Genomic DNA, 15,565 nt, shown 5'->3' with positions numbered 1-15,565 from the left:
TCATCCAAATCCGTTCTGCCGTTTTTGCGTAATTTAGTAACAAACACCCACTTATAATATTAGTAGGATATTCTAGACTTTATTAAGTACTAGCTGATCCCCGCGGCTTCACCCGCGTGGATTTAGGTATTTAAAGATCCCGTATAGTAATAATAATAATAATAAATAATAAATATGCTTTATTGTTTTCATTATTGCTAGTAACTAGTATGTACAATGTTATATCTAATATACTATCTAAACTAAAAACTAACAATAAACAAAAGGTCGCAAACTCAGCAGAGCCGAGCACTCCTCACAATGCTCGGCGCTGGTTTTCAGTTTGCGCCATAATTTATATTGATTAATAAAAAACGCACCACGCCCGTTGCGTTACCTATCTCTTCATTAACCAATAAAACTTTGTATAAACTAAACCAAAACAGTGACATAAAAGAACTAACTAAACCAGAACAGTGACATAAAAAAGAACAAAATCTAAAAAATAGCAGTAAAAATAAATCTAAATATGAAAAAAATATAAAATGTACCTTCCCAGCTCAGCCTAAAGAATAAAGCTAATACTCATTTAAAAATACCTAACAGTAATATACAGCAACATCATCTACTGAACCTATAATTATCTTTAAAAGAAAAAACAATATAATTATATTTATAATAGTTTGCCTAGTTTTAATGTAATTATTTACTGTAAATAAATTTAGCTGCATCTATCTGGTCATTTAAATAAAAGTTCCTTAATTTATTTTTTATCGTAATTTCGCTTGTAGGATTATTCCATTCACGGAGAGGAGGTGGGAGATCGTTCCAAACCTTTGCTGCAGCAAAACGAAAACAGCCCCTGAACCCTGCCTTTTTATGCGCAGGTACAGCAAGCTTTCTTTTATGTTGCACTCGAGTCGTGCCTCTGTCCTTACGCCACTGTAGTCTTTCATATAAATACGGCGGTCGCTTATTAAATATTACTCTGTGAATCATCATTGCCAAGTGTAAGTTCCTACGTGATTTCATACTGAGGATTTTATGACTGTTGATTACAGGTGTAATATGGCTTCTTCTCGGAACGTCAAAACAGAATCTAGTGCACGCATTTTGTATGCGTTGTACAGCTTTTTCAGTTTTTTTGAGCAGGTCCATAAATAGCATCGCAGTAGTTAAAGGCTGACAAAATAAGAGACTCCACGAGTATCCGACGAACTCCCTCCGTCAAAAAACGTCTCACACCGTATAGTACTTTTAGCTTATATAGCCTATGTCACTCAGGAATAATGTAGCTTTCTACTGGTGAAAGAGTTTTTAAAATCGGTTCAGTAGTTTCAAAGATTACCCCCTACAAACAAACTTAACGACATTACCTCTTTATAATATTAGTATAGATGAAGAAGAGATGTTTCAAATTGAAGTTTGCAGCCCCTCATGTCTGTCTGTCTGTGGCGTCGTATGTAGAACTAGCGTTCAACCATAGGTACCTACTTCGAACGGAATGATCGATTCGGATGTAGAGACGAAAAGATTCAGGACTGTTTGCTGACAATTGTTTCAGCATTCTTTCAATTTCAATTTATTGCAATTTCATAAACTACATACCTATCTGTTATGTACAAAGTACAATAGGTACCTACCCAGTTTGGGTGTTGCTGAGTTTGTTGTGGGCTCTTCTCAGACCTGGGCGCGTTTGGAACCCTCGTAGCTTTAGTTTTAAGTTTGCGTTATAATTATCACCACTATAATTATCTTACAAATCTAACACTATACCAGACAATCAATAAGAGTAATTTATTACCTATTTTGAATAAATCATTTGACTTTGACTTGACTTGACTTGCAATTTGGTCCTTAGACCAGGGCCGGCTTAAGCATATTCGGCGCCGGGGTGCAAAAGTTAGTCTGCGCCCCGCCCCCATTAAAAGTATTTAATAATTACCAGCACACATATACCTAGTACCTACCTACGCGACAGGTCGAGCTGGCAATCTGGGTATGAGACGGGGGGACGCCCCACACACCCGCACGTCACCGGCGCTATCCGGCACCGGGCTAGCGCGGGGGCCATGCGGGTGTGCGCCGTGCGCGGCGTCCCCACCCCATTATTATTAACGTTCAGGCATACTTGGTATATTCAGGCAGGTTACCTGGCTGGTACCCCTGAGTTGCCATCTCGACCTGTCGTGCACTATACCTATTCTTTTACCAAAACATTCACTTTTAGAAAGCATGAGCAAAGCGAGCGCGAATTTTTTTTAAATATCGCTCAATGAAGGCGCATATTTGTGTCTTTTTCGGGACCCCCGAAAATCAAATCTTGGCACTCGAAAATTGTTAAAGCGCGAGCGAAGCGAGCGCGAAATTTTATTACAATATTGCCCATGGGAGGCATATATTTGTTTCCTTTTCAGCACCGCACGAAATCAAATTTAGGTAGATAGGTAAATTTATGGGCAGTCGGCTTGCTCCCCCTAGGACTCTAAGTAAAGACCCCGGGTAAAGACGGCCCTGACTTAGACCTTAGTAGGGAGACCCATATTATTATTTATTTTTATTTGCGTCGTTTAGGAAATCATTTAGGTATGGCATAGTAGCACTTTTTTAATAAAAAGTTTTTTAATATTTTGTTGAATTCATTTTCGTTGTTTATTTTACGAATTTTGTCTGGCAAATTATTATATATCTTTATAGACATTACGTAGGGACTTGAGGTATGCAGCACTAATCTTTTCCCAGTTGGTGTACAAACTGACTATTTGTCTTGATTATTTTTAATCCATACCTACTATCGGAACATCCAAACCGCCACAACTGAGGCACCTCGCCACATCATCCATAAGACAAGAGGGTCCTCGGTAGGACGGGAGACGGGACACAACCCTCAGTGATGGGAAGGTCTCGGTCTTGCCGCGAGGGCCCGGGAGCGGCCTCGGCACCACAGCCAACATAGATACATATAAACAGACAAAAAACACGGTCCGCCCTATCTGTATATGGCTATCTATCCTAACCGTGGAAAAAAACCACGTGTATGTGGGGGAGTGGCCGTCTCCCTCGCACGTGTAGCGGCGTCCCGCTCCAACTCATCTATGCAGCCACGGGAACACCATTGGGTACAAAGTGCTTGTTTTTTTGTAAAGGGCGCCTGGGCTTGATGGAATATATACTTTTTCTTTTGAACCACTTCCAAAAACTTTGTATCTAAGTAGGTACCTATATATATTTTTTGGAGAAATTTTCTACTAGAAGTAGAAATGCTAGATATTCTGTCTATGGTAATTTTACTTACCATCGGTACCTACAGTACAAGACCAACTACCTACCTACTTACTAGGGTCAGGATGCCGATTATGAGATGGTGGCCAAATATGAGATAGTGAGGCTTTGGCGTAATTAATCACCGCAGCTATTTAGCGCTACTGTCGTTAGAAGCCGCATGGCAACAGATCGAAACGTTTCTTAGTGCTTTCCAGTCTGAGGCGAAGTTAGGTTGATGTGTGCGCGCGGGTTTTTACGATACCACGAAACTCAATTTTTGACATCAAATGTTTACAAGGTATCTCACAACTTTATAACTACATTAAATGATTTAAATTTACAGTCATTGTATCAATTATAAGATTAATTTTACGATGCATTAGCAGTTTTGTTACATTTTCTTTGCCAATAAATAATAGGCAGCAATGTTTTCCTAACATGAGACACGTGGGGGCTCCTTAAATGAGATATCTCATATTAGGATTTATGAAAATATGACTATTCAAAAATCCCTTTTCTAGATTTTCTAGATCCTCCTGATCTTGCAGGTAGCAGCAGGAATTATGAATCATGTGACTCTGAATGGCCATACTTTAGCGGAAGGTTTTCAGGAGACAAGACAAGAGAAAAATAGGCTAGATGTCAAGGCTGGTTCTAGTCGAGTCATGGGTATTGTGGAGAAGTTACGATAGGTCGATTTTTGTGTTCTTTGTATTTTTTATCTAAGATTTAATAGAAAGGTACTTTTATTTTATGTTGTAAGTAATTAGTTGATTTTTGATACTGTTTAATACCAAATTACTGGTATTAAGTTGAGTCTGATATAGATTATACCTATGTAAGTAATTAATATCGCCGATAAAAGTTAAATTTGAATTGATTTCTTTCCTTTCCTCTAAATCTGTACTCAAACTAAATCCAATTTAATATGATATACTGTCTCATATTAGCAACCCTTAGTATCTCATAATATAAGACGGACCGCCGGAGACGTAATTTCTGAATTTTCTGATATTATCTATTATAATGAAAAATGTATCATACTTAGTGCAAAACTGTTTTTTATAGATAAACCTCATTAATTACCCTATCTAATATTGCAATTTTCATAGTCATTAGTGCAATTATATTCTTTTTAGGGCCAAAAATAAAAATGGTATCTCATATTCGGCATCCTGACCCTACCGTTTACTACTACTACCAAGTACTAGTAACTAGATACTTGTTTTTGGGATTTGGGACATTTCATGATAATAAGTATGAGCAAGTAAAAAAATGCAGAAAATATTTTGCGTTTTTCAGATCAAAGATGGACTTTGGCGTTCAGAATACGTACGAGTCTGTCTGTTCTGTCTGGTGGGAGGCTTCCGCCGTGGCTAGTTACCACCCTACCGGCAAAGCCGTGCCGCCAAGCGATTTAGCGTTCCGGTACGATGCCGTGTAGAAACCAAAGGGGTATGGGTTTAACAAAAACTGCCATACCCCTTCCAGGTTAGCCCGCTATCATCTTAGACTGCATCATCACTTACCACCAGGTGAGATTGCAGTCAAGGGCTAACTTGTATCTCAATAAAAAAAAAAAAAAAAAAAGAGTAGGTACCTACCTAGAGAGTTTGAGCTATAGGTACATTCAACATGTTACTGTAAAAGCTGTACAGTAACTACTTAGGTACCTAACATATGAATAATACTTTACTAGGCCTACGTATGTTTCGTGGGTATTCCGTATTCCGTATTCCGTATTCCAGTCACGTCAAGTCAAGATTCAAGATGACAGATTGGCACTAGTTCATGTAGGGTAAAGGCGGGATAGATGCTCCACTTTTTGGAAAAGCGTTCTAATTTCAAAAATAAAAATATAATTTGAATAATTCCTGTTAGTATAATCTTTCATGTACCGTTACTACTAGTTTTTGTTGACCTAACAATTACCTACTGGTTTTGCAGAAATTGAATTTTCGCAGACCCATTTTTTGGTGATAGATGCCTTTTGATGGGGTTCGGTGCCCCGCTATGAAAATGCCAAGGAGGATAGATGCCCTATGGTGAAAAATAAGTAAAATTTGTAATTATTAAAATGTTGACCCCCATGACACGGGTTAACCTAGTTTGGGGGTCGAGGGTAATTTTAAGCCAAGTAGTAAAGTTGTAATTAATTAGTTAGTTATTATGATAATGATTTTGTACTATTTAAAGTTTAAATACCTAGTACAAACTGTTAAAAATTCCCCTACCTACTGACCTACTAAGAAATAAATTCTAGATACGTATTTAAAATTTAAATATTATAAACTTATTACTTAAGAAAGTCTTTTGTCGCGATAATATGTCGGAAAAATATTCTTATACCAACGCTTTGGAACAAAAAATGATTTATTATTATTATTATTATTCTATTTATAATCTATTAACATAATTCTAAAATGAGTCTCACAACCATATTAAAACTAAAAAAACCCTATTCAACAAAAATAATTCAACATTTAACGTTTAACGTTCTCTACGTCATTTAATTGATTCCCATGTTGTTTTGGTCTATTTCTGAGAAATATTTTTTCTAAATATATACCTAGTAGTTCCAGAAGAACAGTAAAATTGTTAAAATACGGCTGACATATTATATATAAAAGGGCATGGGGGATAGATGCCCCTAAGGAACTCCTAAGGGCATCTATCCCGCCAAAAATCGAGGCGTCCATCCTTTTTGATAAGGATTAGATGCCCTTTCATTTTTAACTAAATTAAATACAAAACAGAGATTAACACCTAGGTGTGTAGATACTTTATGAACCAATGTATTGACATAATAAAAACAGAACGGAACTTATCAAATCAAATCAAATCAAATCAAATCAAATTATTTTATATTATCGGTACCTAAACCTACTTAAGTACTTATAAAGTTATGCAACAATAAATATTTACGTTTGAGTTTATCGAGCATTTTTCGCGTTCGCTGCGGAGATGATCACACGCACGCCGCACGCCGCACGCCGCACGCCGCACGCCGCACAAGCCAAACGCATCTGTGGTGCAAGATGACCTGCGGGGACTTAGGTGTGTGGTGCCTAAGCTACTTATTTAAACTATCAATTATTATTTATTGCGATTTTGAGAAGTTAGGTTTTTTGAAAGTGTGGCATCTATCCCACTGGGGCATCTATCTCGCCTTTACCCTATCTACTTAATCAGATTTACGAGCCGGGGGTTTTAATTCCGACTTTCATAGACAGTTCAACCAACTTGTAACCTTACATTACTACCTACCTGCTACCTCGGCACGTGATAAAGGCTACTTTATTGCACAACCAGTCTTATTCAGTTGAAATAGACACTAAATTAGCATAAATAGCAAAGAAAGTCAACTGTTCTCTCCGGCGTCAGCGCCACAGACACTACGCGTCTACTTATCTATTAAAATTATTTTTATCTATTTTTAGGTACTTATGGTACTACCTATTACCTAAGTACAACTGGTGTTTGAATCAAAGGATTACCCGAGCTATATTACGTCACTTATCTAATGCTTATACTTACCTACATAAAAAAATCTTTTAAAATTCATAATCCATCCATAGTAATAGGTAGGTACTAGCTATGGTCAAAATTGTAACTTACTGTAACTTTAAAACTACATAGGTATTATAAGGGAAATTTGGAAAATCACTCTCACAATCAGATATTAGTTGCTAGAATTCGTCTGCAAAATTTCATCCAGACTTTTGAAGTGAGAGTCAAACTACGTTTGTGTGGACCCGGTGACGGAGAGTCCTCTGTTTTGATAGAGAAGCTCATAAGTATATCAAAAAGCTTTGCGTCAGTCGTTATTGGAACGCATCCTACTTTCCGCGATTGTGTCGTCTCGGTAGCAACACTATACAGTGACTCATAGTTGTGTGTGCTCGACGGTCTCGTGTGGTATGGGCCCTACGCGCAGGGCCGGAAGGGCGGCGCGCGCGCAGGCCCTCCATTGGCCGCAGGACTCCTAGACCCTTTTCTATTGGTCTATTCCCTCCTCGCGATTGGTCCGTTTCCGGGCATGCGTTTTGGAATACCGGTTGGATAGTTTTTATCTATTCCGTTGTTTTTTCACGTCCCTGTCCTAAATTTTGGGGTTTCGGCTACGATTGGTTACTCCGATACAACTTTATTTACTGAGGTAGTCTAGCGCAGGGATATATCTATGTGGTAACTGTTACATGCTCCTGTATACATTTTTTATATGATCGTGGATCTTTTTGTCGACTTGTTTCGATGCTTCTCTTAGTTTTTGTTCATGTTGGGTGTTAGTTTCAAGAGATTTCATGTTTTCTGATGATCTTAGTTAAAAACGGACCTATCTGATTTCACTGATCCCATCGATTTACTGTGCGTGTCATTTCCATTTTCCTCCATGTTTGATCTTTCTGTTTTGTTTTTAAAGAACTAGCCTGTGTAGATTTTGTCTCATGTCTGTAGGTAGGTGGTAGGTGGTAGGTGGTAGGTGGTAGGTGGTAGGTGGTAGGTACCTACACCTACTTACTTCATGAAATTATCATAAAAACAATCCGCAATTTTTCCGAAAATTTAGGAGACAAAAGGTTGTACCTACCTACCTAGCTATAGGTACCTAGCTTAGGAATGCTACAAATCTTTTTTTGCAAATTTTTTCCGATCTAGAAAAGAACTGTGTAGGTACCTACCTACCTAAGTATGTAAACTAAAAATTTCTATTGGGAAACGTCTCAATGTCAAAATGTTCCTGCAAAATAATACATAAGTATTAGGAATAGTCCATAAAAAATGACTCCTCACTCGCCATTCTAACTCTATGGGTCAACTTTCATGTCAAAAGTAGGTAGCTTACCTACGGTTCACATTTAAAATAAGGAATAAAATCGTAGGTACTATTGCCGTGGACACATACAGTTAAAATGGCGCATGAGGAGTCATGTTTTACGCATTAAAATAAAGAATTAGAATTTTGCAGTCATACTTACTCTACCTAAGTATTAAACTACGAGTAACAGTTGCTATATACGATGAGTGGGTAGGTAGGTAGGTACATATAGGATCTATCTATGCATAGTGAGAATAAGTTGGTATCATGAGCTATGCGTGTATACACTAGATAGCTAGACGCAGGTACCTAGGACCTAGAAACATGACCTAGATGTAGTCAGCTCTAGATTACTGGAATCTGCTGAAATCGGTAGACGCGAGCCGTGGCAGCCGTGAGCCGGCCGGCCAATCTATTACTAGATACTAGATAAGTACTAGATACTAGAACTAGATAGATAATGTAGGTAGCTGATGACACACTTTATTCTATCTCAGTTCCACATTTTTGGATAGGTAATAGAGAGGTATACCTAATATATTATGTAGATTAGGTAGGAACTTACACCCATTTATGTATCTATGTCTTTGATCTATAGGTACTTCATAAGTTACTGTTGCTGACGTGACGTTCTACGTATTTCTTAAGTAGGTAAATAGTCATCATCATCATCAACTCACCGCCAGTCAATAGGTAGGAACCGTAGGATCGATCTGGAGTAACAATTTCGCTAACATCGCTGATATTTTCAGGTACCTACCTATTGCTGGGTATTGCGGTAAATTGCTTCATGTGGTCGTGACGTCACAATTGACTAAATTGCCAGGAGTTACGGAATTTCAATTGCTCGTGTAAGCGCACCTCTAATATGCGTCTGATGGTCTTTTCGTCCGCAGGAAGGTTCTAAATGACAAAATGTTGTCACTTCATCGCTGCGTCAGCGTTCCGAGTCTGTCTAGACTCTAGAGCATTCTATGTCTAGACTCAGGGAATAGCTCTACAGGGCGCTACGTGCCTGCGGCCTACCTGCGCAACAATGAACTTATGATGAATCAATAGTCAGTTACAACTACAAGGGCTACTTGAGCCGGCTTGTTTACTGTTTAATTATAACGCACCTACGTCCTACGTGTGACGTGTGACGTGTGACGTGTGACGTGTCAGTCACCCATTGCAAGCGATACGCCGTGCGTTGACCCGTCGCGCGTCGCGCGTCGTGACATATGTGCGGACAGGCCGATTTAATGGCTTTCATCATTATCAACAGATAGACGTCCATTGCTCTCTAGTGTAGGAACTTGCAGACGTCACGGCCTTGCAGCGCCGCCGCCATCCAGCGGCTCCCTGCGACTCGATTGATGTCATCTGTCCACCTAGTGGGGTGTCTTTCAACTCTGCACTGTCCGGTCGTCATCTATAGGTAGGTATATATATATAAAAGGAAAAGGTGACTGACTGACTGACTGATCTATCAACGCACAGCTCAAACTACTGGACGGATCGGGCTGAAATGTGGCATGCAGATAATTATAGCTATTATGACGTAGGCATCCGCTAAGAAAGGATTGTAGAAAATTCAACCCCTAAAGGGGTAAAATAGAAATTTGAAATTTGTGTCCACGCGGACGAAGTCACGGGATTTTTTTAAATTCATTATAGGCAAACGCTTGACCACAATCACACCTGATGGAAAGTGATGATGCGGCCTCAGATGGGACGCGTTTACCTAGAAGAAGATGCCTATATTCACTCTTGTTTTAGGTAAACATACCCGGGGCCGGGTTGGAGGCAAGTAATTAGTAGGAAACACATATCGTGGAAGTGTAGGTTACCTATTGCAAACCTTAGCATTACCATTGCGTATGAGGAAATGATGACGCAAAACGTTTCGTGCGTGTAGATGGAATGTCGACGACATAAGGATGGAAACTCGCCCGACGTCTTGCGGTTCGGTGGTGAAATGGTGAAGGGGGAACAAGATAGAAAAGTTTCTGAGCACACTCTCCGAAGTATATCCTATAGAACACCGACAAGCCGGCAAGTGGCGACCTTGCGGCGGTGAAACACTTTGGAGTTTCGCCAGTAACGGAGAGTCTATCAACTAGTTCTAGCATAGATATAGGGACCACAACGTCTATCGTTTTTCGAACTATAAGCCCTACCCATTGCCATTTCAACTTCGCAATCTGTTTAGCTATGCCAGTGACTGGTTCTCTTAAGGATCTCATTTCTGATTTGGTCACAGTTAACGTAGTGAACTCTTTGACGTATAGACCTCCAAGAATAACTCTCTCCATCGCCCCGTGAGTGACTGAGCTTTCTTATGAAACACATTTACCTGGGTATACCTACCTAGACTAGCGCTAGGCTGCAACCAGACCTGGGTGCGTAATAGAAATGGGTAAGTAGGTAATCTATATATCAGGCTATTTCAACAAAACAAATATTGAAAGTTTTCATAGATTTGTCCATGTAAGTAATAGGCTACTTGACAATTTTTTTAAGTTGGTCTTAAATGGTCAATATTTGTCCTATTATATCAAAAAAATTAACACTATATTTTTTTGCGCCCTAAAAACCGTAAAACTTTAATTTAAAAAAATATTTTTCTTAGACAGGTGAAAACACTGTCGGCCATGTTTGGCCGATAGATTATCTGTGCTCTGACGTCATGCATTTGTAAACAACAGTATAACCACAGGGTTATACTGTTGTAGTGTTAATTTTTTTGATATAATAGGACAAATATTGACCATTTAAGACCAACTTAAAAAAATTGTCAAGTAGCCTATTGTGTTGTACATACATAGATACTATATCTAAGTAGGTCGATACGTAGTTACTTACTTACCTATATAGAATTTCATATAATTACCGCGAAGGAGGCGCGGGGTGCGGAGCGTTCAAAATGGCGCATCTTACGTGACGTAATCACGTGCCTTTAACATTTTTTATGGTTGCTATACGTTTTCCCATATAAAATAACCTACTTAAGTAGTTGACAAAATAATTTTGAAAAAATTTTTTACCGTTTCGGAATAAAACGCGGGGAAAACAATAATAAAATCAAAGGATTTCCGAGTTGGGGCGTGTGCGACGCGTTTCAGTGCAGTATTGATCTATTTATACGTCAGCGCGTCATGCGATTAACCGATTTAACGTTTAATCCAATTATTGAATCCAGTTGTGCTTGTCTCAGTGCACGGGCATTGTCCCGCCTGCCCGCCTGTCCGCCTGCCCGCCTGCCCGCCTGCCCGCCTGCCCGCCTACCCGCCTGCCCGCCCGCCTGCCCGCACGCTGCACAGGCAGGGCAGATGTTCGGTGAAGAGGTTGAACAAAGACGATTTTCAAAATGGCGTGCGAGTGTTCCTAATTCAAAAAATTGGAAAGCGGACTCACCGTGCGATCCAACATGGCGGCGAACAAAGACGCTTCGGTCGTTCCGTCCCGACTCACAGTTTTCTTTTGAAAAAATCGCATAATGCATTTTTTGGACGCGATAATCGCTTTTGCAGTGATTTTTTGTGTGATTTTTGATGTTCGGCGTGTGTTCGCGACGCGGATGCACTCGGGCGGGTGCATCGCAGAGTACTGACCTAGGGCTTGCTGCAGCGCGCAGGCCGCACACAGGCGCACTGACGCACACGCCGGCGCCGCTGCCCGCTTCCACGCTATTTTAAACTTTAAACTGATAGGTTTAAACTCGTTTTTGGATCGTTCCTGGCGCGCAAGGAGTGAGACGTCGGTTCAATAGCCATGGCAACTAACTGAAAGTACGTTCGGAGTAGCGGGTCGTATGTAAGTAGGTAAGGCTGCACGCCGCTGTCTGAGCGCAGCCGGCTGCACACTCAAGCACGATCTCCGCGACAGCCGTGAAGTCGACTAACTGCTCGATTGCGGTAGAAGGACAGCTCAGCTTCGACTGATAACGCATAAACTCCTCACGCGCTTTAACTTGATGTGTCAAATTTCATGTCAAAAGTACGATTTTAGTCCTTATTTTAAAGGTGAATCATACTTTTGACATGACAGTTGACCTATAGAGCTAAAATGGCGCGTGAGGAGTCATTTTGTGCGGACTATATATTTTTGTTTACCTACAGCAGAACCAACCAAAGCAAATAAAGTACCTAGGTATAGGTAGGTAGGTACTTTAATTTTCCTTAGCTGACATTAAAGATAAACAAAACGCAGAAATCTCGGAGAAACGAGTAGGTAAGCGACGCATTTACACGGCGCTTCAGACGTCAGTCCACGGTGACAAGTTCGTATGAGCCGCGTGTGTCTTACGCGCCTCTTACGCGTTTCAGCAAATGTTAAGTATAAATCGCCTAAATAACAAATAAACTCCCTATCGTGGGTGGAAGGATATTTTGAGAAACATTTTTTGTCATCCGTAAGCTTCCACATCACAAAATTTTTTTTTGAAACATCAAAACGCTTGTTTAGTAGGTACCAAATGGGCAGATTACACCTACCGAGTAGTGAACCGAGACAGTAAAATGTCACTCGCCGAGACAGTGCTGTGGCTGAGAAATTGCGGCGAGGACACTGACTCGCCAGTCGCCACTGTACTCGGTAGCCGGTAAGTACTTAGGTGTAATCTGCCCAGAGCTTGTGTGAAACACATACATAGATACGTAGGTACATGACGTCAAAAAACGTTTGACGTAGGTACAGTTTAATTAAATCGATATTTTGAAATGGTTAGCTGTGAAAAACTAACAGCGGACGTGGATTTTACGTATTTTGGTAGACCCTCAATTTAATAATCACTGAGAAATAATTTATTTTTGACGTAGTCAAATACTCAATTGCGGCTATTTCGATGCAGAGCGCGAGAAAGCGCCGCGCCGGTCGTGCTTGCGCTGCAGTCGCGTCGCGCGTCGCGCGTCGGTGCAAGATTACTTAAATATTGAATTGTTCGTGCTTGTCCCCCATTTGCATACTATCCGACCGACGGAGGACGAAAAAACGAACACATGTGTAATTCGACTGTTTTTCAGCTCGTTTTACTTTAATTGAGGCTGTTTTTGCTTTACCCTAGATTTGACTGCGTTTATACATTCGCTAATCATCATCATCATCATGATCAACCCATAGCCGGCTGATACAGAGCACGAGTCTCCTCTTAGTATGAGAAGGGTGCAGATTGGCGGACTTCACACCTGTGAGAATATTATGGAGAACTCTCAGGCGTGCAGATTTCCTCACGATGTTTTCCTTCACCGTTAATAGGTACCTATGTTATTTCTTAAAACGTACATAATTCTGAAAAATTAGAGGTGCTCGCCCGCGAGGAGGGTCGAACCCTGACCTCCCGGACTGGAGGCGGATGTCCTAACCACTAGGCTACCATGGCTTCGCTTTGAATAAATTGAAATAATACTTTGATTATATAACACCTACAATAGCCCGCGACTCTGTCTGCGTGGACTGTACAAACAGCCTCCACTTTCTTAGGGATTGAATTTTCGAAAATCCTATCTTAGCGGATGTCTACGTCATACTTAGCAGCTATCTGCAAGCCAAACAGCCCGCTCCGTCCAGTAGTGTGAGCTGTGTGTTGATAGATCAGTCAGTCAGTCAGTCAGTCAACATAGCAATCATATGCGTTTAGCCGAGTCTTTATGGGTCTTTTCCGTAAGTACAAATTGTGGTTTATTTTCAAACGCTAATTTGTAGGCAATAAATTCAACTTTTCCAAAATTTTATGAATTTGAGTGATGGGAAATTGAGAGCTGAAGATCAGCAAAAATATCCACAATGGTGCAGTGCCCGGCAATGTTGTACGTCGAACTTCAGAAAGAGATTTCGGCTTCGTAGAGCGCCGTCTCTGTCACTCATACCTACCTGTGTGACATTTTGTCGGGCTCACAGACAGAGTCATCAGTCAACGCTTTACGAATTCATTATCTCATTGTAAAGTTCGATGTTCAATATGTCCTGCCGGGTGCTGTAGTGCTGTAGTGCTGTAGTGCTGTAGTGCTGTAGAGCTGTAGTGTTGTAGTGCTGTAGTGCTGTAGTGCTGCAGTTGCGCCCTTATTCGTACGAAATATAGATTAGCTACTAGCTCCTGCCCATGACTTCGCGTCCTGGATCTAGGATTTGGAAATCCCTGAGAACTGTTTGATATTCCGGGATAAGAAGTAGCCTGTGTGACGTGTGTGACGTGTGTGACGTGTGTGACGTGTGTGACGTGTGTGACGTGTGAGACGTGTGTGACGTGTGTGACGTGTGTGAGGCACGCTCCGTCGTAAACTATATCCATGCAAACATCACGTCGATCCGTTACTCCATTGCGACGTGATTGAAGGACAAACCGACCAATAAACATACTTTCGCATTTATAATAAACTCAAAAACTCAAACTCAAATTGTTTATTCAGAATAGGTAAAATTTAACGCTTCCTGATTGTCAAAAATTTTATTTGTAAAATGATATACCTAAGGGTTCCTTTTTTCCTATTGAAGTAGGTACGGAACCCTAACAACTAATAATAAAGTCTCATTTCAAAAACTTCAGCCATTAAAGGGAAACTGATAAATGACAAACACACACACACACACACACTCACATACATGGACGGAAATAAACAGTAGGGCGATTGTCTAAAACCTGCATCAATCTTTATTACAATCTCAATTGTTGTGATTGGCTGAATTTGTGCGATTCTTGTTGCAACAATGCATTGTGGCCAATAGTGAGCGAGCGTTAACCAATCAGAGATGATTGCGATTGTGACATTGTAGCTGTCATTCTCCCGCAATCGCGCAGCTGTTGACTGCACGTAGCAAAGTTAGGTACTCTATTCATTCTGATCCCAGAAGTTGGAGCTAGAGTTAGACCTCCGTGCAGTGTACACTGTACAGAGTACACACTAGATCGACGATGCCACCTGCGCGTGCTGCACGTCGCACGTCGCACGTCGCACGTCGCACGTCGGATCAGTATATCTAGGACACTGTTACACACCCAATCTATGATGTAATATAGCTGTGCGTTGATAGAACATATCGTATTTCGTCATAAAAAAAAGCTGACTAACTGACTGACTGGCTGATCTATCAACGCACAGCTTAAACTACTGGACGGATAGGGCTAAAAGGCATGTAGTTATTTACGACGGAGGCATCCGCTAAGAAAGGATTTTTGAAAATTCAACCCCTAAGGGAGTAAAATGGGGATGAAATTACCCTGCGTCGTATTTCGTGATAGTCAGCCCCGACTTCGTTCGGGCGGAATGTCTACAATTAGGTACTTCCTTGTTCCATTTTTTTTTAATTTATAGACTAGCGCTTGGCTGCAATCACACCTAGTGGCAAGTGATGATGCAGCCTCAGATGCCTAGAAGATACCTACTCACTGTTGGAAGACGGTCACAGTGTCTCTCATGTTATATCTGCGACTCTACCGCGGTTCGGAATGCCGATTCTACTGAGAAGAGCAGACAAGAACAACTCCGCTGACAAATGCAACTAGCTTGTGACAACTGAAGGCTC

At 40.7% G+C, this 15,565-nt stretch overlaps 1 long non-coding RNA gene across 4 annotated transcripts in view; it reads right to left on the bottom strand.

Annotated features, from left to right (window-relative positions):
• Positions 1-15,565, bottom strand: part of LOC138402785 (uncharacterized) — a 92,916-nt gene that overhangs the window by 47,176 nt on the left and 30,175 nt on the right. For 2 of the 4 annotated variants that reach the window (XR_011237119.1, XR_011237117.1), the window contains exon 1: positions 11,462-11,639. The exons of the other annotated variants lie outside the window; for them this stretch is intronic. This is a non-coding gene — a long non-coding RNA (uncharacterized lncRNA). Of the gene's footprint in view, positions 1-11,461; positions 11,640-15,565 lie in introns of those variants that run through there. 4 annotated transcript variants of the gene reach the window in all.

Source organism: Maniola hyperantus, chromosome 9, assembly GCF_902806685.2.
Source record: "Maniola hyperantus chromosome 9, iAphHyp1.2, whole genome shotgun sequence".
Lineage (NCBI taxonomy): Eukaryota > Metazoa > Arthropoda > Insecta > Lepidoptera > Nymphalidae > Maniola > Maniola hyperantus.
This window is presented reverse-complemented; position numbering and strand designations above follow the sequence as displayed.